Raw genomic sequence first — 24,662 nt, 5'->3', positions numbered from 1 at the left:
CCTGGGAAGTATGCCGAAAGTACTTTGGTCCCCCCCCACAATCGACCGGCCACCAGGGGACCACCCCCCCTACTTATCCAGGGGGGTATACTCCAGGGGGGGTACCTACCAGAAGGGATACACTCCTTAAAAGAAAAAGTTGAAAACCCCTGCACTAAAAGAAGGAGGACTCAAAAAAAGGAGTAAAATGAGGAAGGTGAGAGAGTTAGAACTAAGGACTTTGGAGATGTCTAGGCCAGACTTGAAGCTAGGTGAGGAAGGCCATACGCTTGTGCGCCCAGAGAGCATGCGGCGGGTAGGGGAGAAGTTCCACCAGAACAAAAGGGGAAAACTCCCATGCACCCGTACAGGAGCCCTCCTCCATCTGTTGTGGCTATTTCCCAAGAGAAACATAGTAACTCTTCTTCCATGTCCTGGATGAAGGGCTCACTTCCAGCAATGCATGCCAACAGGCTCCTGCACAGCAGAGCTCAGCCACCTGGCTTAAAAGCACTTCAAGCTGCAAGTGCTCTGGTGAAACACAGATTAAAAAGACATTTAGTGGGCTGGCCTTAGGGAGACATAAAAAAAGGCCAGTTAATATTCCTTATGTTTCACTCCATTTTATATTTCCTTTTTTATTTTATTTACAGAGGGATATGTTCAGTTAATTTTACTTTTATGTGGGTACCTTTTACTGACAAAGATTGAATTTCAATGATAAAACATTAAAATATATCAGAAGATGGATTTGAGGTTCAAATATTTCCAGCCCAGTTCTGTGGGCCAGTGGGGAAGATGGCTTTCTTTCAAAATGGCTGCAACCCAAGGAAATGAGAGACAGAGAGAAGAGGAGGAACAGGCAAGAAACATAAAACCGCATTTTGTGGGATTTAAAACTGTATTATGCCCTATGTTTTGGGAAAACATTCATCAAAGTGTGAAAGCTGGATTTGATACTCAGTAGCCATTAGTTTATGGCGATATCAATCAAAATCCAACACAAGCTGAACTAAAAGGAATTTCTCACCAAGAACTAACAGTATGTCTGAAAACAGAGCGTGTTACATTAAATTACTACAGGGAGGGGAAAAAATGACAAAATAAAAAAGACTTTAAATTTATCCCAAAGATCTTGCCGCATATCGAGGAGTGTGTATAAAAAATAAATTTACCCATCTCTAAAGTGAAACCACTTTAGGAGTGGGAAATACAGTTCAGGTACACTCTGAAGTGTATTATGTCCATGAGCAACTCTTCAGAAAGAAAGAATAGTTTATTCACATGAAGGTGTTGGGTTTAGGCAAGTAAAACTTAATACATAGTAGCATGCTGAACAACTGCACTAATTGGGACCAACCTCCATGCAGCTATGAATAGCTGGGTCTCAGGACTTCTGGGCTCCTTGCCACAGTACTCAGAGCCTGGATACCCTGAGGTTCCTAGCACAAGCCCAGCCATAGAGGCTTCTTGCTTGAAAATGGGAGACTTCAGGGGTCTCAGGGCAGTTCATTGATCCATTTCACTTTGGCAAAATCACAACAAAAACATTTCAAATTTTAACTAAGATATGTGTAGAACTTCTAAATTTTGTTTGATTTAAAAGAAATTTCTCTCAAAATATCAGCATTTCCTCTGGAAAGGAAATTCAGATTTTTGACCAGTTGTAGTCTCAAGATCTATATTAAAATGTTCTCAATACTGAGACAAACAAAGCCAACTACATTTAACATTTATAAATGTGCAGGATGGAATCATGCCATTGTATCCTTTTTGTCCATTGTAGGAAAAAATGACATTGTTAAGTCCTACTACATTCTTTTTCTAGGAAGTAGCTGTGCTTTCCTTGATGACTACCTTTCTAGTTCCTACTCAAGCTCTTGCAAATGTGGTCATTTTGTTTTTGCCACATTTTCCTTCAGAAAAAAGGAAGCTTAATTGTATTTACTTCAAATTCCTCTTTGTTCAGCTCCTGGTTTTTCCTTGAAAGCATGTCTGACATATGGATGTCCTTTGCAGGCCTGTATTGCAAAAGTATGATTTAAATGTGAAATATCATATGAGCATTGGGATATCACCAGATCATTGGACTCAAAGGGTAGTAGTCAATGGCTCAATGTGTAGTTGTCAGCTGATATCAAGTGGAGTAACCCAGGGGTTGGTACTAGGCATGTTTTGCTCATTATCTTCATCAATAACCTGGAAAATAGGATGGCGTGCACCCTCAGCAAATTCACGGATGACACGAAGCTGGGGGCAATAGTGGATAATCTGAAGGGTAGGTCTAGGATTCAGAGAGCTCTCAACAAGTTGGGGTACTGAACCAAAAGAAAGCTCACACGGTTCAACAAGGCCAAGTGGAAAGTCCTGCACTTAGGATGGAAGAATCCCATGCATTAGTACAGGCTGGGGACCAACAGGCTAAGCTGCAGCTCTGCAGAAAAGGACCTGGGGGTTACAGTGGACAATAAAGGTGGATATGAACCAACAGTGTGCTCTTGTTGCAAAGGCGGCTAACAGCATACTGGGCTGCATTAGTAGGAGCGTTGCCAGCAAATCAAGGAAAGTAATTCTTCCCCTGTAGTCAACACTGGTGAGGCCACATCTAAAGTACTGTATCCAGTTTTGAGACCTTCACTAGAGAAAGGACGTGGACAAATTGGAGAGTCCAGCATAGGGCAACAAAAACGGTGTGGGGGCTGGGGCACGTGACTTATGAGAAGATGCTGAAAGAACTAGGATTATTTAGTCTGGAGAAGGGGAGACCAGGAGGGGATTTAATGGTAGTTTTACACTACCTTTCAAAAGAGGACAGAGCTAGACTGGTTCCCATTGGTGGCAGGTGACAGAACAAAGAGCAATGGTTTCAAGTTGCAGCAAAGGAAATTTAGGTTAGATATCAGGAAGAATTCTCTCACCAGGAGGGTAGTAAAGCACTGGAACACGTTACCCAGAGAGGTGGTGGGATCTCCATCCTTAGAGGTTTTTAAGACCCAACTAGACAAAGCCTTGGGTGGAATGATATATTGGGGGATGGTCCTGCTTTAAGCAGGGGATTGGACTAGATGACCTCCTGAGTTGAAAATCCAACCCTCATTTTCTGGCCTCTATGATTCTCTGAAGTCCTGGTGGAGCTTTGCACAATATGGCTTTCAAAAGTTTATAGTTGTAGTTGTTTCCGACTCTACATGGGTTTCCACCTGCGGACATTCATAAATTTGCTCACAACAACAACAAAAAAAGAGATTGCCAGCCCTTCTTTTTCAATTTGAGTGTGGTTCTGCTGACTTTCATAAGTGCTCTAAAAGCACATGACCATGCATTTGTCTTGGAAAATGACAGCTTGCATCAACAAAGATCATGGGGTGAAATTATCTGATGGCATCAACTAGCATAACTCCACAAAGAATCCAGCCCTTACCATACTTTGAGCTCAAAACAAGAATATATGAATTCCCAGATTGGATCAGGCCAGCAACTCACCTGATTCAGCCTCCAAGACAGACCAATACCGAAGGTACCAGAGGAAATAGCAAAAAGCCTTGTAGTAAAAAAAATATGGAATAAGCAGTGCACAACTTGCTCTACCCGCCTGAGTTAGACTGGTAATGCTGTGAAGCAAATGAGCATCCCTCAAAATATTTCAGTGCCTGTGACAGACTTTTATTAAGGCTACACGGCTTCTCTCTCTTACTAGCCACCCCCCTGGCACTCTGCCCTGCTCCCACAGCTGTGTTCTGATCACAGCACACCATTGTGAAAAACTAGGGACAAATTTGCTTCATTGTTACATTAAGATGTCTCTTGGCACACTGAAAGGCCTTCTTCTTGCAGGGAAGGAGAGTTTCCATTTGTGAAACAGCTTTCACCTTTACTGCAAATAATCCTGGTCCCAGCAGTTTGTTCACATTCATATTCTCAGTTCAATTTTTTGTATGCATTTTACTTAAGCATGCTTACAAATGCATACACCCTCTCTTATTCATGCCCTTTGCCCCTTTTTCTATGCTCCCTCACACACACAGTTTCTTTTCTTTCTTTTCTGTCCACTCTTACATCTGTGACAAACACCTGTTCTTTCACACATTCTTCCCATTTACCCCTTTGTCTAGACTTTTTCCAGTGTCACTCAAACCCAGAAAAAAAGGCAGCACGATGACTTTCTGCCTGTACAAATGTTTAGTCTCCCAAGAGAGATTCTCCTGGAAGCCACTTCACTGAGGTCGTTCCCAAGGTGTTTTTCACCTAGGAGTGGCCACATTTTCACTCTGGGAGAAAAATTATGAACGTCTATACACTCATGGTTTCTCCTGAGACAGCAGGGACTCTTCCTGGAGAAACTGAACATGTGTACATAGCCTCTGAGGGAGGTCTCTGACTCTGGCATGCTTGAGAGTGGCAATGTGGGGTCCCCTTAAGACAGCGTTGCTGTCTCATTGAAGGATGTGGATGTTATGTGCATGCAGCAGAAGCAGAGGAGTGAGGTGTGTTTGAGAGCAGAGCTCTTGAGTGTGCCTGCAGAAGGAGCAGAGATCTCCTCAGCCTCTCGCCTTTCCCCATTTCCCAGCCTTCAAGAGGAAGCTGGATAAGCATTGGACAGGGATGATTTAGCAGTGGTATTCATGCAAGGGGTTAGACCAGGTCATCCCCGAGGTGCCTTGCAATCCTATAATTCTTCAAATTTCAAAAGGTACCAAATTTACCTTAGATACAATATTAAAAAAGGGGGGGGAGGGGGAAATAACTCTTCTTTTCTGACCCTCTCAGAGATGTCAGAAAAAAGATGAATGGCAGAGGTATCACATGCTTTACACTGTGATCCCACTAATTGCATTACCTACCAGACAAGAGTCATTTGTATGCATATTTATCATCATATGAACTAGAAAAAAAAGCCAATAAAAATTCAACGTCTTGGTGCATCTCCCAAGTAGGTCAACAGGGGCCTATCCCCAACAAGCTGCCTCAATCCCTGGATTAATTTATTTTATTCTTTAAAAGGTAAATGCATCATGGGTTCCAATCCAGCATCCTCTAGCATTGGCACTGTGCAGGCTCCAACCGTTTGAAGGCTTACTGCAGTATCTTCAGGGGAACTGGTGGTGGTGGCTTAATCAATGCTAAAATGCAATTCAAGCCGAGCCAGATTAAAAAAACCCACACAAAAATAAAATGACATCCCTGGGACGGGGGAGAGAGGAGAAGCAGTGGAGGGGGATGAAGGCGGGAGTTGTCAGTAGCATTCTACAAGCCTTTCCAACATAGGATCAGATCCAGCATAACTGTTATGGTGTTAACAAGTGAACCGAGTGAGACCACATTGCTAACATGTGATTTACATTGCCTGACAGCTACATTTTTGCATTAAACAACAGTCCCCAGAACCTTTATTTTTCAGTCCACATTCTCTGTGCCAGCCCCATCTTGGCAGACTACAAATGGGTTGTACTGATGGCTTTCACATTTTGTCTGCACTTCTCCCCACAGAGGAGAAAGAAAGAAAGAGAGAGCGAGAGAAGAGCCTACTCAAAGACTACAGACACAGAAGTCCTGTAAGCCACTTCAGAGCCATCCCATAAGGGGAAGGAATAAAATAATTCCTCCGCAGATATCCATCCCACTGAGCAGAGCTATGAAATCAGAGAAGCCAGAGATAAATCTTCCCTATTAGATCACTTTGTCCACCTCCAGGGGACAGCATAGGATTGCTCCCCTACAGCGTATTTTCCAGTGCTTTGTCCAATCCAGCTTGTCATGCTGATAAATAAGCAACAGCATGCTGGAGAAATCCCCGTTTGGAATATTAAGGCATCCGACAGGATGCGTCAAAAACTGACTACTGTGTTTTCAGCAAGAGATGGATTCAGCTCTGCAAGCAGGTCGGAGCCGACTGTCTCGTTCCAATGCAATCAATTCCACGCACCAAAGCTACGTAGCAGGGACTCAACGTACGGGCATCGCCTAATGGGGGCTGGGGGTGGTCATACCCAGTGGGCAACAACACTGTTGCCTGCCCTGCTGAGATTCCCTCTTTTCCTGCCTGGACAGGAGGCAAGTTAATAACTCCCACATATACACATGCTATGCAGTTTCCATACTTCTCTAACCTAAGTGAAAGCCTCCCTGTTCCCATCTTAACCCCTTGATGAAAAGCAGCTTCTTTAGAAGTACAATGAAATAACTTGCTTATGATTAGAGGAAACTGGGGGAGGAAGTAATGCTTTGATTTCCAGAAGTAATGAGAAATTAGGTATGCTTTTTAAATCATTCAAACAAAACTGGGTTTTGTTATGTTTGTATGGGCCTGTGAATATGCTGTGTGAGTGTCAGCTCTAGGCACACTACAAGCAGATGGGCATTCACCACTTATGGTATATGCCTGCACATGTGCACTGTGATTTTTTTCATGGACATGTCTGCATAAAACAGGGCTCAAACACCATATGCAGTATCTGGGAGGGGGCACTTCGAAGTCTGGAACTGGCAGCAGCTGGATAACAACAAAGCCCAAGTGTGGCTTTGTTGCAAAGCAGATGCAGCAGTCATCCCTAAGGTAGCCACTGGTCCTGTTTGATACCAGACCATCCTACTTTTAAACCCTTTGCCCCTTCTGAATGAGGAGTGGACACCAAAAAAGGCCTGTTTTTCAGTTCATTGGTGGAAATATATGTCAGTCATTTGTCCTTGTGATTCTGTTGGCTGTGCCTCGAGGTAGGGTGGTGCCCAGCTAGGAGGAGAGGGGTTCAGAGCCAGCCAGAAAGGGAAGGAGGCGGTGGCCCTGTCGCTTGCTACCAATTGGCCAAGGGGCTCAGTGGCCCTACCCCTCACCACTACTTGGCAAGGGAGGCCACTCTTCACCAAAGGACTGTCCTGTATTCTGAGTGTGTCGATGGTCACCCTAGTCCTTCCATGCCCCATATTCATCCTTGCCTTTGCGGCAAGCACTCCTCTAAAACGCTCCAGGATACTGGATGCCTGAGCACCACCTCTCCTTCACACCCATACAAACCAGAAATGCACTTCCTTCAACTCAATGGTGTCCCGGCTGCATGAAACTGGTGCACAAAACTGGAGAGGGGGGGATGGGAGGGCGACAGAGGCCAGGGTGTCTTTCCTCTTCCCTGCCACCACATTGCCAGTCTGCTCCTGAAGCTCAGCACCAAAGCAAAAACCTCATCTGCCAAGGAGGTAGGATTTTACAGTGGAGCAGAAACCTCACCAGGAACTCACACCGCGCTGCACTCTGCTGCTGCTTCCTTTCTTAAATCACTGGTTAATCACTTGTTTGTTTCCTGAAGGAAAGTGGTATCCCACCCAGGTCCTGCTCCTCGCAGCTCCCTCAGCTTCACTGCATCTGAGTGCACAAGAGCAACAAGACCCATTCTGACTGGCTGCAGGACACGCCAGAGAATGGAGGCAGAAACGTCAGAGCCGTGCAGGCAACTCTTCATGCCTCCCTCCACACCCAAGAGGCAGCATGAGAAAGCTGTCAGCTGGGGAAGTCAACATTTATTTAGGTTCCTAGCTACACCTTTTGTGCACGCACATGTGTGCGTACGCATGCACACGCATCCATGCATGCAAGCACATGGGCACGCACACACTTCCCACAGTGTTTACAGGTGTGTATATACACTAAATGAGAGGGGGAGAGAGATGACCTCCCTCTCTCTCTGTATGTTGCTCATCCTCTTAGCATACAAGCTTCTGGGACTAGGCACCATATCTACCTCCATGCTTGGACAACACGTAGCACGCACACTGGAGCCCTCTTCCAACAGGGGCCTTCGGGGATTACCACAAACACTGAACAATAAACAACAAGGTCTGCCATTTCAGCACAAGTGCCCCTTCCCCACCCCACATTTCCCTTCCCCCTCTCCTCCCAGTCCCTGCCCCGGTTTTGTTTTTTTATTGCCGGAGCCCATTCAAATGAGTCTCCATATAGGAAGGTAGGTGTGGGAAAGGTTATTAGGAAACCAGCATCTCAATTGCTACCTTTCCGGCTCCTCCCATCCCATCTCCCCCGCCCCCCCACAAAGCCTCTTCTGTTCTAATACTAACACGTTCAGAGGAGACTCCTGGGCTGGAGCAATTTACAGCTCCGACAGTGCCAAAGCACACAGGAACACACCTCTCTGATCGCTTCCTGCTTCAACACAGCTCTGCTGGCTCACCCCACAGACATGGGCTGGGAAAAGCACAGCAAAGAGAGCACAGCAGCAGGGGCTCCATGCCAAAGACAGCCTGTGTTTCCAGGGGTGTTGGTGCAGCCCCCTCCTTCCCTTCCCTTCCCTCCCCTCCCCCACAACTCTATCCTCCTGTGTGTATCCTATTTACCATGTGCCTCTACAGGGGAAAACATGCGTAAGCCAGAGCCTTGCCTGACCTTTCATTCTGAGACAATGTTATATAAAAGGGCAGGAGAAAATGAGGAGCCTAACAGGAATTCCAGAGAGTGAAATTAGCAAATCATCAAGCCGTGCTCTTCAAATCGCAGGCCCAAGCTTTGCTCTTCCACGCAGGTGTAAACCCAGAGGAGATCCAATAAAATCAACAGGATTAGTAGAGTTCCTCCCAATTTAAACAAGTGTAGGTGAAATCAGGAGCTCACCCTAACTCCATGAATTCCAAAGCTCTCACTCCAGGTCTGCAATAGCATCAGCTGAGACCAGACTCTAGTCTCAATTCCACCAAATTTACAAAAGTTACGCCATTTCACCAGCACAAAGAGAACATTATCTATCCCTAGCTCAATTGCTTTCGATTCCTACCTATATGAGAGGGAGAACAGAATTCCATTCTTCCTTGCTTCCACTGGGGGCTTCAGGGATACAATGACCTAGCATGTCCCATTTAAATCTGTTGCTATGCCCTCCTTCAAACATAGGAAGGTGATATTCCTTAAGGCTAGGGACAGAAGTTACACATACACCAGTTTAAGTGATCAGAAACTGGTTTAAATCCATAACAGGACAGAAGCTCAGTGCACATAAACCAATTTCAAAATGGCCAAAACTAGTTTAGATAAACCTGGTTGAATATAGTATCAGACTTAACTGATTTGGGTCCAACTGGTTTATGAAACTTGTCCCAGACCCATTCCTGGTTCAAGTTAAGTCTCAGTCCCTCAGCATCCCAGCATGCTTTGTAGCCCTGGGCTGGACTCTGCTGTCTGCTTCAGAAAGCAGGGCTGGCCCTGTACCTCTGCTCCCTAGCCAGAGCAGTGAGGGATAGCTGATGGGGAGTGGAGGGGCAAACCTGGCTGGGGATGCAGCCTAGTCTGGGGGGGGCAGGGGGGAGACTTGGCCCCCAGGCAAACTCTGCATGGAATCTGAGGTGAGGGAGAGGGGTTAAACACCCCTCCCCCACTCAAACTTACTGCTGGCTGCAACTGTGCACTACAAATCCCAGAAGCACCTGGAAGCAGGAAGAGGAAGTGATGAGCAGCCCTGCAGAGTGCTGCTAGTATAATACTGGACTGCAAATCTCAGAGACTTCAGGGTCAGGGGCAGCAGGAAAAGGAAGTGAACACACAGCCAGAGAGCTCTGCTCTAGTGCTCCCTGGGTTCTGGTCTGAGCTACTGCAGGCATGTGGCTGCATTTCTGGAATCAAAAGGTAAAACCTTGTTTACTTCTGTTTCAATTTAATCTGTGCAGCTTAGACTGACCTGCAAAGACTGAATCGATTCAGCCTCAGGCTTTTTGATTGTTTGTACCTAGCCTAATAATTCAACCAGACTAGTTTTAAGCAATGGGGCTTCCTCCTCCTCCACTGATGGAGCATTTTCCAATTCTCAGCATTTATACATGGCATTAGCTCATGTCCTTAAGACAAACACAACAGCAAAAATGTGACGGCCTCTTTGGCTTTTCACTCACACCCTATAAGTACATGTCATTGCTCAAATATTGTGCTAACTGAAATAGCAGCTACTGCAGTGACATCATTTGAGTCAATAAAACAAGCCCTTTTTTCTTCAAAGTCTTTAAAAGAAAGCAATTAACAGCAAGCCTCATAAAGCCCAGCAAAAGGAACAGGTTGGGATGGGCATTGGCCACAAGAACTCTGTACATCTCCTCAGTGCAGTTATAATTCATTGTTATTATACTGGTAAACATTTTTAATACAAAACTCACCCTGGCACAGCTAGAGTAAGCAGCCAAAACTCTTTCACACTGACAGATAAGCTCCTCCAGCTGTTGCTCTCAATGCTGAGATTAAACATTGAGGCCTAGCCATTAAAAAACCCAAGGGTTTTTCCATGACTCAGGGATATCTCTGGCTAAACTCCAGATTGGGTAATTGCACTCTGCCGACACAAAGTTCTTGCAATTGCAGTCAGAGAAGTTAGTCTTCAGCCCCCCCATTCAATAAACAGTTGCATATTGTTGCACACAGGCAAATGCTTTCACCCTTCCAAAAGATGCAGTTATAGGCCAATGATCCTTTTATATAGTCAGCAAAGGTTATGGGAAGAACCACAGAATAACAGTGACTTGTAGTAGCAGTCAGAAGCTGGTGTAACAGACACTAGACAATTTACAGATGGGGAGAGGGGAAAAGACTAACAGAGAGCAGAGGAGATGTGCCTTATGCAAAGCCACAGAAGAAAAGCTGAGGACAGAGCCCAGGAGCTCCTGGCTCTCCATTTTGCACTCTGACCACAGTTCTGAGGAAGACACTGCTCTTCAGGGTCTCCTCCTGGCAAGTTTTAAAAGCTGGGGGAAGAGAGAAGCACATAAGCATCCGCCTGCGTTCCAGTCCCAGGTGGAAAGCATCAGTCTTCCAGTCCGCTGGACATAGCTTCTCTTAAGGCAGAGCAGCTGCTGAGCGATGAAGGACAGGGAAAGCCTCCTCCACAGCCTCCCTCCTCTTTCTGCAATAAGAGTTTTATCCAAGCTGGATTTCAGGGCAACGCAACAGAATGGCTGCTGGTCGCTTGCTTATGTCAAAGCTCCTCTTACCCACTGCAGAGGGAGGTGCCCCTGAACAGACAGCTCTACCCACAAAGGGCACTCTGTGCGCAGAGACTTCCAAGTTTGATACATGAGAGACTTCAAGTTTGATAGGGTGAGGAGAAACACTTGTGTAGGCGGAAGAACGCCATGTCACTTCTGTTGCACAAAATAACAAAATATTACAGATATTTATCTCCTATTTTCTCCATTTCCCCCCCACCCTCCATAGATGCACAAATATTACACCATATATTATAGCACATCACACAGGCTATCATCTTGTCTGACCTAAACCGCAGAGATAAGCAGGGAAGTATTTAGATGCGATTTAGACTCCATAAAATCAGATGGCCATCCTCTCTCCCAGTTCTCTCCTATCTCTGTTTTCTATTTCTCTGTTTTTGCAGAGTCCCTCTCACTTTCCTACTGACCCCTTCTCTCCCTGAAAACCCACCAAGCTCCATCTTTCTTTTCGATTTAAACCTTTTTCTGTGGGTGAATGACCCAGCTTCTTTATCTTCAAATACTACGTTTACATGAGTGATGCACAAATCTCCCTGGACTGCATCACTCCATTCAGTCCCATGTTAAGCATCCCTTTCCTCGAACTCTCTTCCAGGAGCCACCTTGTGCCCTTCTTCCTACTGGTTCTTCCTACTGGTATAAGAGTTACATGGCTCCCATCTCCGTAAGACCGCATTGCCTCCCTCTCCCTTGCCCCTCACATCTAGTTCACAGCCAAATCTTGACCTTTCAGATGTTTAAGATCAGGCCTTTGCTCTCTGTCCCCCAGTACTTTAAGTGTTCATCCAAGTGTCATTCTTCCCCACCTTACTGTAAATGCCTCCTCTTTTTTATCACACGTTTCTCTCTCTTTAATACATAAAAAAGCATAGCCACAAAGATCTTCTCCTCAGCCCACCATTCGTAACAGGCTACTTCCCTCTCACATTTCTGTATGCTACCCGTTCAGCAACACGCCAGCTTTAGACTTTTTATTTTCACTGTCCAAGCCCTGCAGAAGTCTGCCCTTCCTCACTTATCTCCCACATTTTCTTTTAAACTGACGATATGCTCTAAAATGACATCAGTCTCAATACTTTATGTGTCCACTTCCCATTAAACAACCTTCATGCATCCCATGGTACCAGCAAAGGAACATCCTTCACAAGCTGGTCTACAGGAGTTCTACCCTCCCAATACCCCATCCTTCCTCCCTAATCTCTTATGGGTTTGGGGGGGGGGGGGGATGCCTTCTTTCCATGGAACATTTTTGAAGCTTGACTGTTAAATCCCAAAGATAGGGATCAGCTCTTATTAGATTTGCCTAACAAAGCTTTGAACACTATAAAATAGTAATTAACAACATTGTTTACTTAACAGGATAAGGACAGTTAGAGACCATCTGACTGAGTAGTCACTATACTTAGACTCAGAGTAGCTATATCAAAGGGGTAGACCAAGGGATACACTGCTGTACAGGAAACCCTCACTATTCATGGATTTGTGATTCACGGTTTCAAATAGTCGCAGTGCGCCACACCAACCCACACTCTCTCCCCGCACAGGGTGATAACACTTAGTTACTGCACTCTGGTGATACTGCAATGCACTGAATGTAAAAGCATCAGCTAAGGGTTTTATTAGAGCAGGGAATAAAATGCTAGTTAGCATTTGGTTGGAATTACTGTCTCCGGCCTGTTTATCCTAGCCCATTATTGGTACAGTACAATATTCACAGATTCCCCCATTCGTGGGGACCTCTAGAACGTATCCCCCATGAATGGTGAGGACCTCCTGTATTACCAGAGCTGCTCAGTTCCCACTGGACTAGGGCAAACTTTTACAGGAAGTCAGCAGGACAATAAGAAGTGACAAGCATCAGTTGTATTTTATATGAGACCTCGGAAACAACCATAAATTTGATACTGAAAGGACCCAGGCAACTGGAAAAGAAGATATGCTAGGCCTGTGCTTCCAGTCAGCATGTACTCTCAGCATCATCTTGGAGTTTTATCATTTCAACAGTCTTACTGTTCTATGCAGGAGGTTTTCTGCTATACATAAGAATCCCCATGGGACACACAATTATGTTATTGTATTAGTGTCAGTGCAGAAAGAAATAGCCCACTATGTGGCTCCAGACATTTTTCTCCTTCTAATTGATGTAGCTTTTATGACAAATGTACTTTTCAAGTCAACCCATGCAAATTGATAAATATCAAAAACACATGGGTAGACAATTTAACAGCAAAAAACAGCCACCCTGATGTTAACTTCCAAGGATTCAGTAATGGAAGGACGTCAGGAACATCATGTCTCACTCTGACAAAGCCAAACTAGTGGCAACACAACAAAACTTGGTTTCAGCCGTCTCTTTAGTTTTTTTTCCTTTCTCTTGGATGGGTCACACACTTAATCCCGTACTGCTAAAATCCAGTAATGTGACAATGAAAGCAATAGGTTGTCAGACTGAAGTAAAGGCATTCACTCAGTACAACAGGGGCATCCTAGCACAAAGATGTCTTTGGCCCAATGAATGGATACTATCTGGAATAAATCTAGGCACTGTAGATGGGCCAGAGCTGGAATATGTTCCCAAAAAAATCTATTGGTGCAGTATACCTTCCTCTCAGAGCAATAGGGAAGGTACAGGGGACATGCATCAGCAGTCAGTCAATCACCACAGAGCAAACATGGTCTTCAGATGGTGTAGACTGGCATCAGTGGAGTTTCTATCAGTTGTGGATCCAACCACAGGTCTAGTGATATGGCAGCAAACTAGGAACAGAAATCTGAGAAGTGATTCAGTCCACAGTTTTTCCCTGTGCAGTCTGACAATTGCGAGCAAAAATACTAAAAACAAACAGATACTTTTGACTTCTGCCCCTCTCACTTTCCCCTCACTGAAAATCTGACACGAGTGGCCCTTAGCCATGGTACAAACATTCAGTTTCTCCTGGGCGAGAGCCAATGCCTGGGAGAAACCACAAGTGTAAAGATGTTCAGGATTTGTCTCCCAGAGCAAAAATAGGCCTCCAGAAGAAAAAAAAAAAAAACCAACCTGGGAACAACCAAGGTTAAATCACTCCTGGAAACATGCGCATTTGTACACATTTTCTTCTGAGAGAAGCCACAGCATAATCCTCCATCTTCCCGAGTGCTTCGATTCCTGCCCCTGCCTTCTCCCCCCACCCAGGGGCTCATGTCCTTGCTGGACTCTATTGCTCCAGCCAACCAGGCAACAAAACATGCCCCCTTCACAATCCCCGCATTGTGCTGCAGGGACACACAGACGGACTCTGAGCAGTTCATGGCAGCCAACCAGGGCTGCCCTGTGCACTGCAGCCGTTCTGACTCCAGGCAGACTGAGGGAGCCTGCAAAGCAAGCTGAGATGTGTGCACAGGAGCTTCCTGCCTGTACAGCACCAGCACTGCAAGCTGTCTGCTCTTCAGAGCCTCACCATCTGAATGCCTATTCAGGTAACTCCGGGTAAGGTTTTTGGGGGTTTTTTTTACCTTGGGAGCATTCTCCCACGTTTTTTGAATGCGTGTACACAGTCCTTGATTTACAATCGAGTTACATGTGCATGATGATTGGGAATTACATGTGTCCATTACTGTTCATGAATGTGCAACTCAAATGCACAGTTGCTTTTTCTAGTCTCACAGGAGCAGATGCTCTAAAGACAAATTGTCCTGGATTAGGGGAGGAGACGACAGACAGAAGGGAGGAGAAGCGGAATTAGAGGAAACAACTGAGGAGAAAGCAAGACACACTGCATCGCCATAAAGAGACTTTGCTTTCAAAACACTGCTGTCCTAACAGCTTAAAAAAAAGCTGAAGCAACAGCCCATCATATTTGCCAGTGATTATAATGGAAGAGAATTACATCTGACAGCACTGTACAAAAAAAACACCCTCTAATCAGTCAGCTACAATCTAATCCAGCAGAATGGAGGGTGGGTTTTGTGGTCTGGCTCCCCTCAGCTAGAAGAGAACTGCATTGCTACAGGGCTTCACTTATCTCCGCTTTCTGCAGATCAGTTCTGATGATGAATCTATGGACCCCCATCCTCTTCCCAGCTAGCTGTCACTGGCCCTACCTAATATTTAAGAAATTCCAGTTATTCTCTTTATTATGATTTTTCATAATCTTCATTGGAGCGTTCCTGTTTAGCAACTGAAGGGGAAGGAGGAAGTAATTAGCAATTGGGGGAGTCTCAAATGGCTCAGAGCCAGCAAGTCTCTTACTGTATTGGAACCAGAGCTCATCTTATGTGAATCAAAACAAGGGACTGCCTCCAGATCTTGATTGTGTTTGGCACAGCGGCACTTTCCTGGCTAATTAGGAACAGCCATTTGGTATATAAATATGTAGATGGAATGGGTGCAGGGAGGGAAAGGGCCGTGTGTCTTGGGGGCAAAACAAACACAGAGACATTCTTAAAATATGTTTTCAGTGAATTTTGTACTGATCCACAGTTCATGTGACTCAAGGTAGCTATTTAGCCATCCAAATATCTTAACTGGCATGAATATATAACTGGTACACTATAAGCAGGACTAGTATAAGTGACCCTAAAACACTAGCCCAGAAATCTAGGAATCAGACTTAATTTTGTAGCAAATACAGCAAGTACAACATTTTTCCCCATTCCAGAATGGATTGAAAAAGGTTTTTCCCCCCAATTTCCTGCAGTATGGAATTAAAACAACACAATTTAGGTTGATCAAAGACTTTCATCCTAACATTGATGTTACAGAGTATAAAATTTGAAGTTGAGTCTTTTCTAAATAGAAAATCAAAATCGGCAACACAATTCCCTTTAAATTTTAAAAGTTAAAACTTCATTGGAAATGACATGCATCTATGAAGCGTTCTCTTTGTAATAAATTGGCACTTTCCAAAAAGAGAGAGAAAGACCACTTCAGCTATAGTAATGTTGAATCATGATCCACTGAATCCCACCGTTTTTTTTTTTTCTGGAAGCACTGCTGTCAAATAATAGCAGTCACAGTGGCAAGGTTTTTTTCCACCACCCCCTGCTTCTCTAAATGCAGACCCTCATCCTTCAGGAACTGGGCCAAAAACAGCCAACTCATTTCATGTAGGCCAAAGAACAGTGATGGCCTTAAGGGGGAAGAAAGCCAGGAGCTCCTCTAAGGGCCAAAGACAAAACAGCCTTAGCCAGGCTCTCCTCTCCAATTTCCTTTCTAGTGTCCACTCAAAGTCTTTCCTCTACCCACTACCAGTTTAAAGTTAACCAATGACCAACTTCCCCAGAAGCAAGATTTGTTTGGTTATAACTATTATTGGACAATCTCCCTGCTGTTTAGTTAGTCCAATAAAAAGATATTACCAAACAAATCTTGGTTCTTATGTGTGTCCTGGGCCATAACAGCTACAACATTACAGGAGTACTGCAACATGAGGTCTGTCATTCATCCTCAGGGGCTCTTGTAAAACCGAATTTGTAGAGGGAGGGACATCTCTTTAGGAAGTACAATACAGTACACCATGCTCCATTTTGACACAACTGTGGTTCCATTGTTTGCCAACCAATTTGTGTCTTGCAGGACAAGACAGAAAATGTAAAAACTGAACCCCAAAAAGGAGGTGAAGGTTATGTATAAACAGCACTGTGAGCCTCTGTAAGTGAAAGAGATTATTTGACAATAGCTAATGTAATGCACTCACAAAGTGATAATAAGGGACAAGTGAACAAGTCTGGCAACTATTAGAATCATAAATCCTTGTCAAAAAAGGAACAAAATATAAATATAAATTCTTGGATTAAGTGAAGCAGATCAGATTCCCGCCGCCCCACATCAGATTTGTTCTGACAAAAAAGTACATGGAAAATAATAATTTCCTGCCACATGCTTGATCTTTCAACAAAAGAAATCTAAACAAACATTTTTATTTAGTTTCAGATTGGAAATATTTGGGGAATTTTACTGTTTTCTACCTCCACATTCACCTCATATTTCCTTCTCCACCAAGAGGAAAGTCACATTTTTTTCTACTTGCATGTAAATGAAAATAAACCAATTTATTTAACCTTAATCCACAAAAAATAAGTAAAACAAATGTTTCCATTTTGCTTAATGTTCATAGATATCAACTATTTTTTGGCAGACCTAACTTGAATTCTACCACTTCTTTGGGGAAATAAGGTTGGATGCATGCGCACACTCCTTCTTCAAAGAAGTTACAGAAGCCCCACTGTTTGAAACATTAACTATTAGGCTAGAACAAAGTAGAAGAAATTCTACTATATTTGTTTTTCCATTGGCAAGGAAGTAGAAGATGGCTAACTAGATCATCCAACCACTCTCTGGACTGTTATCATTCAGGTATTTAAAAGCCGCATCTCTTTTTTATGGATCCAGCTGGCTGAGGCTAGTAACAAAAAAAGTAGTGAAATGTCTCAGAACTATTTACACAGTATTTACAGCTTTGGGATGATAGTTACAATCCATAGAGGTACTGAAGTTTGTACCTAAGACATGATTACCTCACTCTTGAGTGGTTCCTACAGGCATGTTACATATACAGCCTGAGCACAGTACAAGAGAAGTTTTTTAGCATGTTTACATGCTCCACTAGTAAATTTAATGTGCTACATGTAGGCACGTGACATTGAATGCAAGGGAAACAAAACTGAATTGTCAGTGTGGAGTAAAAATAATTCACCTAGGTGATGGGGTGGCTTGAACAATGGCTAATGAGATACAGGAACACTTATCTCTTGGCCACAGACCTGCATTTAAAATTATCATCTGATGGGCTTCAGTGGCTTATCTGGCGTGGAGCCGGGCGTGGAATACGAGTGCCTAGTGGGCCACTGGAGTCATTTAGCCAGTTTCTGCCCTTGCAGTTTTACCCTCCAAGACTACATCAGACACAATCTGGTTCTCTGGAGTGTCTCCAGATCCAGGAATGCTGGGGCCAGGTTCACCCCAGCTTGGCCCCATTTTAAGTCCTCTCCCCAGTGTAATTTCTGTTTTAGCTGTTTCTGTAATTGTTTCTATCAGCTGGAGTCTAAGTTCATTTCTCTCTCCCCCCCTGCCCCCAACACGGCATGATAGAGACTTAGTTGTGTGAGGTGCCATAGAAATCGTTAGGGTGGAATATAAAGTCAGAGGATAAAAAGGAGATTAATGTGTGGGGATGGAAGAAGACACATACTACACTTATTCCAATGTTTAGCGGACATGTCTCTGGAGGGGAACCATGCTTGATTCCCACTCAGTTACTCTTGTTCCTAGGATCTGAAGAGTTTTATGTAGAGATAGCAGTTACAATTCAGAGATACTCCCTAACAGGAGACTAAGGGAATTGGGAGATAGTCCCTCAATTTGGGAGCAGCTAATTAGTGACTAAGAGAGACAAGAGGGTCTGCAAAGGTGGTCTACTGCTCCACATTAAAGGTTGTTGTTTAGTTCTCATTCACTGCATGTCTTTATTTCCTGAACCCAGTACTCAAAAGTGGTGAATGAGAAACAACTTGAAAGAATCTGAGTTCCAAACTGAAAGAGGAAGTTAGAAACTGAGAGCAGGTGGAGCAATGCAGCCACATGAAAAGGACAAGGGCCACAGAGAGGCTAGGGACAGACATTCAAAAAGCCCAAGCTTAAATTGATTCAATCTTTGCAGGTTAGTTTAACCTGGAAAGGCTAAACCAGTTTGTAACTGTCAGACATTCCCTCTTGATTGAAAAAATGCAGGCACACACCTGCAGTGGTTCAGGCTAAAAGCCAAGGGGCGGGGGTACTAGAGCAGCCCTCCCTTCCCTTTCACAGTGCTGAGCTGAGGAGGGTGTGAGCAGGCCCCAGCAGGACATTCTGATTAGGGAGGGGTTCCCCTTCCCCACCCCACCCCCACCCAGCCCAGCAGGAATTGATAACACAGTGTTTAATCACCCCATTAAGAAAACAGAGGGACATTACCAGTTACCTGTTGATTCTGCCTTCGTCCTGTCTGCCACAGCACAGACCATAGCCAGCATGCAGTCTGCTAGTTAATACTGTGTCCCTGTGTAAGGCAGAGGGGACGGTGGAATCCCTACTAAGAGGGGAGGGGGGAAGCAGAAGTCAGGTAGATGCCTGCAGAGACTTCTGAGCTGCAGCCAGGGAGCAGAGGGAAGGAGCCAGCTCTGTTGTGGAGCAGAGAGCCCTGCCCACCCAAGAGAACGTGCCGGGATACTGGGGGAGTCTGATTTAACTGAAATCAGCAAGGGGTCTGGGACAGACATTGCATAAACCAGTTTGACTCAAATCAGTTAAGTCTGATAATACATTCAAGCAGGTTTATCACAAACCGGTGTCAACCATTTTCAAACTGGTTTATGTGCACTGAACATCTGTTCTGGTACAGGTTTAAACCAGTTTCTGATCACTTAAAATCGGTTTGTGTGTAATGTCTGTCCCTAGCCTAAGTGAGCTCCCTTCAGAGTTATAATCTAAAGTAAATGGTTAGTTAGTCATAGAGGTTTTTGCAACCTGTCCTTCTGATGTCAGGCAACATAGCAAAGCATTGGAGAGCATTCAGACAAAGGTTTGAATGGCACCTAGTAGTCACATAAGCAGGAGAGAAAAATGACGGTCAGATAATCTATCTTCTTGCATATTTCATGGTTTCATAGTTTTTAGGGTCGGAAGGGACCTGAGCAGATCATCTAGTCCGACCCGCTACCATGGCAGGAAAGAGTACTGGGGGTCAAACAACCCCAGCAAGGTGTTCATCTAACCTCCTCTTAAAGACCCCCAGGGTAGAAGCCAGCACCACTTCTCTTGGAAGTTGGTTCCAGACCCTAGCCGCCCTGACCGTGAAGTAGCGCCGCCTCATATCTAGCCTAAGTCTACCCTCTGCCAGCTTGTGACTCTTATTTCTAGTCACTCCTGGCAGTGCTCGGGGGAAAAGGGACTTCCCCAATGCCTGCAGGTCCCCCCTGACTAGTTTGTAACAGGCCACTAGATCCCCCTCACCCTTCTCTTGTGGAGGCTGAACAGGTTCAGGTCCCGTAGCCTCTTCTCGTAGGGTCTGCCCTGCTGCCCCCCAATCATGTGAGTGGCCCTCCTCTGGACCCTCTCCATGTTGCCCACATCCCTCTTGCAGTGCGGCGCCCAGAACTGGACGCAGTACTCCAGCTGCGGCCTGACCAGTGCCGCATAGAGGGGGAGGATCACCTCCTTGGACCTGCTTGAGATGCATCTGTGGATGCATGACAAGGTGTGGTTGGCCTTCCTGATTGCATCCCCACACTGCCAGCCCATGTTCATCTTGGCATCAATGATGACTCCAAGATCCTTTTCTGCCTCTGCGCTGATGAGAAGGGAGTTCCCCAGCCTGTAAGTATGGTGCTGGTTTTTCCTTCCCAGGTGTATCACCTTGCACTTGTCAGTGTTGAATCCAATCCTATTCTCCTCTGCGTCCCCCTGTAACCTGTCTAGGTCTGATTGCAACCTATTCCTCCCTTCTAGCGTGCCCACATCCCCCCACATCTTAGTGTCATCAGCAAATTTGAACAGGGTGCTTTTTACCCCCTCGTCCAAGTCACTGATGAAGATGTTGAACAGTGCGGGCCCGAGGACCGAGCCTTGGGGGTCCCCACTGCCCACATTCCCCCAGGTCGAAAATGACCCGTTCACCACCACTCTCTGGGTGCAGCCCTCCAGCCAGTTGGCGACCCATTTGACTGTGTAGGTGTCGACACCACAGTCCCCCAGTTTCTTAATGAGAATGGGATGAGAGACAGTGTCGAAGGCCTTCCGAAAGTCCAGGAAGACTATGTCCACTGCTACCCCTGCATCTAAGGATTTGGTGACCTGGTCACAGAAGGCCACCAGGTTGGTCTGACAGGACCTGCCGCTAATGAACCCATGGGAGAGGAAGCCCTAACTGCTTATAAACACCTCTATCTTTGAAGAAAATATGCAGTTATATATAATACTGTCCAAATTTGAGGAATACAGACAAAAAAGAATGAGGCCTTTGAAAAACAGACTATGTAAACAAACAACAGAAGAAAGTATAATCAGCGTATTACTGATCGGAAAAGAGGCAGAGTACAAACTGTGCATTTGGGAAATAGACAGAATCTCTGATTAGAGACAAGATTATTTGTGACACTGAAGACAATGCATTGCAAGAAAGGCTATTGCATGAGACACACATCTCTAGAACAGGCTATCCAAATGTGCCTGGCAGCAGAAACTATGACAGGCCAGACAATGCACCAAAAAGGGTTGTCCAAGCAGTAGGCAAGAAAGAATGTGGCCAGAAAAAGTCACCTCACAGGGTGGGGTGGATTTTTGCTGGTAAGAAGTCATCTCATTGGGGGGGGATTTTCCACTGGCATGGAGACAGCTAAGCAAAAGTTGGTTGTGCAGAAACTATGGAAGGCAACATGTCCCCAAATGCTGTGCTGCATTTGGAAAGCTTCATTTTATCTGTAATACAACTGAAGTTTGTTGTTTAGTTCTCGTTCATTGTATGCCTGTATTTGAGCTCAGGGATCACTACAGTGTTGGTAACCCCACATACAGAAATGGATTATTAATTACCAGTGTATTAACCGTTGATCACATGCACAGCTTTGTAGAAGGTCACAGAACACACCTACCTCAGCCTCTGCTTCAAGAAACGTCCATTAAACTAGATTAAATTTGAACTATATATTTTATAGGTACAAGTATATAAAAATGTAATGTGATTTCTACCCTGACATAATGTCCCTTTAAAAATACCACACCCTTTGCATTTCTTTCTTGGCTACAGCCTGACATTCCTTTCATTTTTCTGATTTCTCTGGGTTTGCAGCATTCACAGTTACTCTTTCTGGTGTGGTTTGAGTTCACACTTGGGATCAGGTTGCCTGTATAACTGACAGATTGAGGTGGCAAAACCTCCAACGTTGAGGGACTTCAAAAACAAATCACCTCCACGAGCAATGAAAGTCCCGGACTTCTGATATGCCCGTGAACAAAGAAAGAATCAGAATCCGGCTTGGCAGGAGTGTCTGAGTTTCCCATTGCAGACAAAGCTGAACAAGGAATTGGGAGTCTTCCCCCCCCCCAAACAATTTCCCTTTGCTTTGCAATAGACCTTTTTTTAAAGTTCTTCCAGATTCTTCTATAGTTCCTGCTCAGTCAATAAATCTGTGCAAAGGAAAACATATGTGCTTAGCATGACCCCATTTGCCAGCAGGCACACAACCAGCTTGGCACATGCTGGAGAGACCACCAACAGCAACAGCACTTCATTACAAGGCAGCACGCTTAGTCAGTGCCAGTTGGGAAGCAAGGCAGAGGAGGTAGCGGAAGGAGCTAGCACAAAAAAAAGAAAATCAGTCCCAAATGGTCAGGAAAGGCCAATCTTGCCATTTACAGTGCACAAAGCCACTGCACAACCCCCACCTGCTTCTCCACAATGCAGGGCCTCCTTCGCTGGTCCTATTATTTGAGGAGAGGTGAAAAAAGACAGAACTTGTCTCCAGAGGCTTCTTCCCCTCTCCTAGCTAAGACCAGAGGCAGCACTTGATGTAAAGCCCCTAGAACAGGATGCGTGCCAGAACTTGGCATGTGAAGGCATTTTGCTTGGCATGTCCACCTTGGGGCAGATGGCAGGGAAGGGGCCATGGCTGCACTGCCACAACAAGGATTGGGCCCCTTGAGGCTCCCTCACCATCCACCTCTGGCTCATCAGTATCTTATAGGTTGAAGTTGTGGATGTTTTTGGCACTCTGCCCAAAAACATTGCCAACCCCTGCCCTAGGATAAGGACCAAATGGTAGCTTGCTTAGTACCAAGAACCTGTGTCTATAATTTGGATGTGTTATAAAAACTGATAGTTGCCTCAGAATTTCCCTCTAATACACCAGCAGATGATCCGTGAATTAATCACCACCATCACCAAGAGAGCACATGCAATCACTTCAAGCAAAGATCCACGAGGAACCCATAGTCCCATGTAGGAAGTGAACGACTGCCTTTCTTCCCCTGCAAACCTGCCTGAGGAAACCATTCCAAAAACTGTTCTGTCCCCCATTTTGCCAGATTTGGGTTCCAAAACTACCTTTCGGGAGATTAAATTAAATTCCTAGAAAGGGGCACTCAGCTGACCTGTAATGTCCCATTACGTAAGATCTTAGGAGGCTTCTCCACAGAAAAGGTTTTCCTTGAAAGACCAAGTAGCAGCTTCAGTAAATGGTGGGATTTTCTCATCATTAAGTTAATGTGGAACAATGCCCCAGATTTCAGCTACATGAGAGAGAACAGGCACAGGCTGTTTTCAAGCAAGATAAATTCAGTTGAGGTCAGATGCAGGTTTTGTTATACCTTTTATGGAACAGATGGTACAGACCACACTACACCCTCCAGGCACACTCCAGGGAGTCCCATGCAGTATGTATTTCACTACTCAGATGTCAGACTGCTGGTGTCATCATTTCATTCAGGGATTTGTGTCAAAAGTCTCTACACTCATATCTGTTTTATATAATATATGCACACACATTAAATCTTAAAGAATAAACAGTGGGTGGCTGGTATACAAGACAGAGCCCTCTCAAGCACTTCCAGGTCTCTGATTTACACTGGCACATTTACAGACCAAACCTTTCTAACCCAATTAAAATCTCATTTCAGCTGTCAATACAAATGTAGCCTGTTTTAGTTTAGTGGTCCTGAGAACATGCGTTATCCTGGAACTGTGGACAAACTTGATCTTCTGGACAAATCTACTAGCCTACTCTCTATCCCAAACTACTCACACATACATCACTTACAATTCTTCCTCCTCCCACATACAGAAACCCTTGCAATTGCTCTTAATAGTACCTGAGCGCCCTACAAACTAAGAGGCACTTCATTATCCTTCTGCAAGAGAAAACTTTTCTCCCCCAACTGAATTATTGATATTATTGTAGCTATAAGTATCAAGAAATACATGTACATAAATTTTGTTTCCAAATATGAGTTTGTTTCAGGTTCTGTGTATATGCAACATTGGTAAATATATGCAATTCATAAAGCAAAATTAAAATAATAAAATGATGACACCCCAAATCCCACCACAAAGCTCTCAGCCTCTTCCTAGAAATAGATCCCATCCCCTTCCAAGAAAAGCTTAGCAGAACATAATCGTAGGCCCTGCACTGTCACTTGAAGGGCAGCAGATTCAAGTTCTGGCAAGCTTAAGGAAGGAACTGTCACCTTAGTTGGGAACTTTCATCAGGAAATTGAATTTTAGTCCTTCACCTGGCCTCATCCCTCACAATTTGACATTTGGGGAGACATGGGTTCCATGACAGCCAGGTTGCAACCCATTAAAGCTTTGCAGGTGCAAACCAACATCTTGAATAGCATCTAGTAAGAAACCAGTAATCCCGTGTGGCAGAGAGCCCTGGTATAACACAGTATCCACATGGTAACACTGGTTAGCAAACTAGCTTCCATATCCTATATCATCCAGAGGCTCCAGTAGGACTTAATGTAGCCTCATACAGCAGTAGTGAAGTCTCAAGCTGACAAATACATGGATCAGTGTGGTGAAACATTCATCCAAATACTGCCCTCCCATTCTAGAAATGGCCTAAAAGACTCATTGGAAGTCCTTCAGAAGTCTCAAGTAAGTCAACAAAACCTTTACTGTGCAGATGAATCTACCCATCCTCTATAAAACAAGCACAAGGGAAGAGACAGGGGCAAAAAA

The 24,662-nt window shown here is 44.7% G+C and overlaps 1 protein-coding gene across 8 annotated transcripts in view; it reads right to left on the bottom strand.

The window, feature by feature from the left end:
- The window catches only part of DAAM2 (dishevelled associated activator of morphogenesis 2), a 276,747-nt gene that overhangs the window by 140,514 nt on the left and 111,571 nt on the right, over positions 1 to 24,662 (bottom strand). The gene's annotated exons all lie outside the window — the stretch shown is intronic.

This window comes from Crocodylus siamensis, chromosome 1, assembly GCF_052110815.1.
Source record: "Crocodylus siamensis isolate JL-2025a chromosome 1, ASM5211081v1, whole genome shotgun sequence".
Taxonomy (NCBI): Eukaryota; Metazoa; Chordata; order Crocodylia; family Crocodylidae; genus Crocodylus; species Crocodylus siamensis.
The sequence above is the reverse complement of the archived record's forward strand: the minus strand, read 5'-3'. Positions and strand labels throughout refer to the sequence as shown.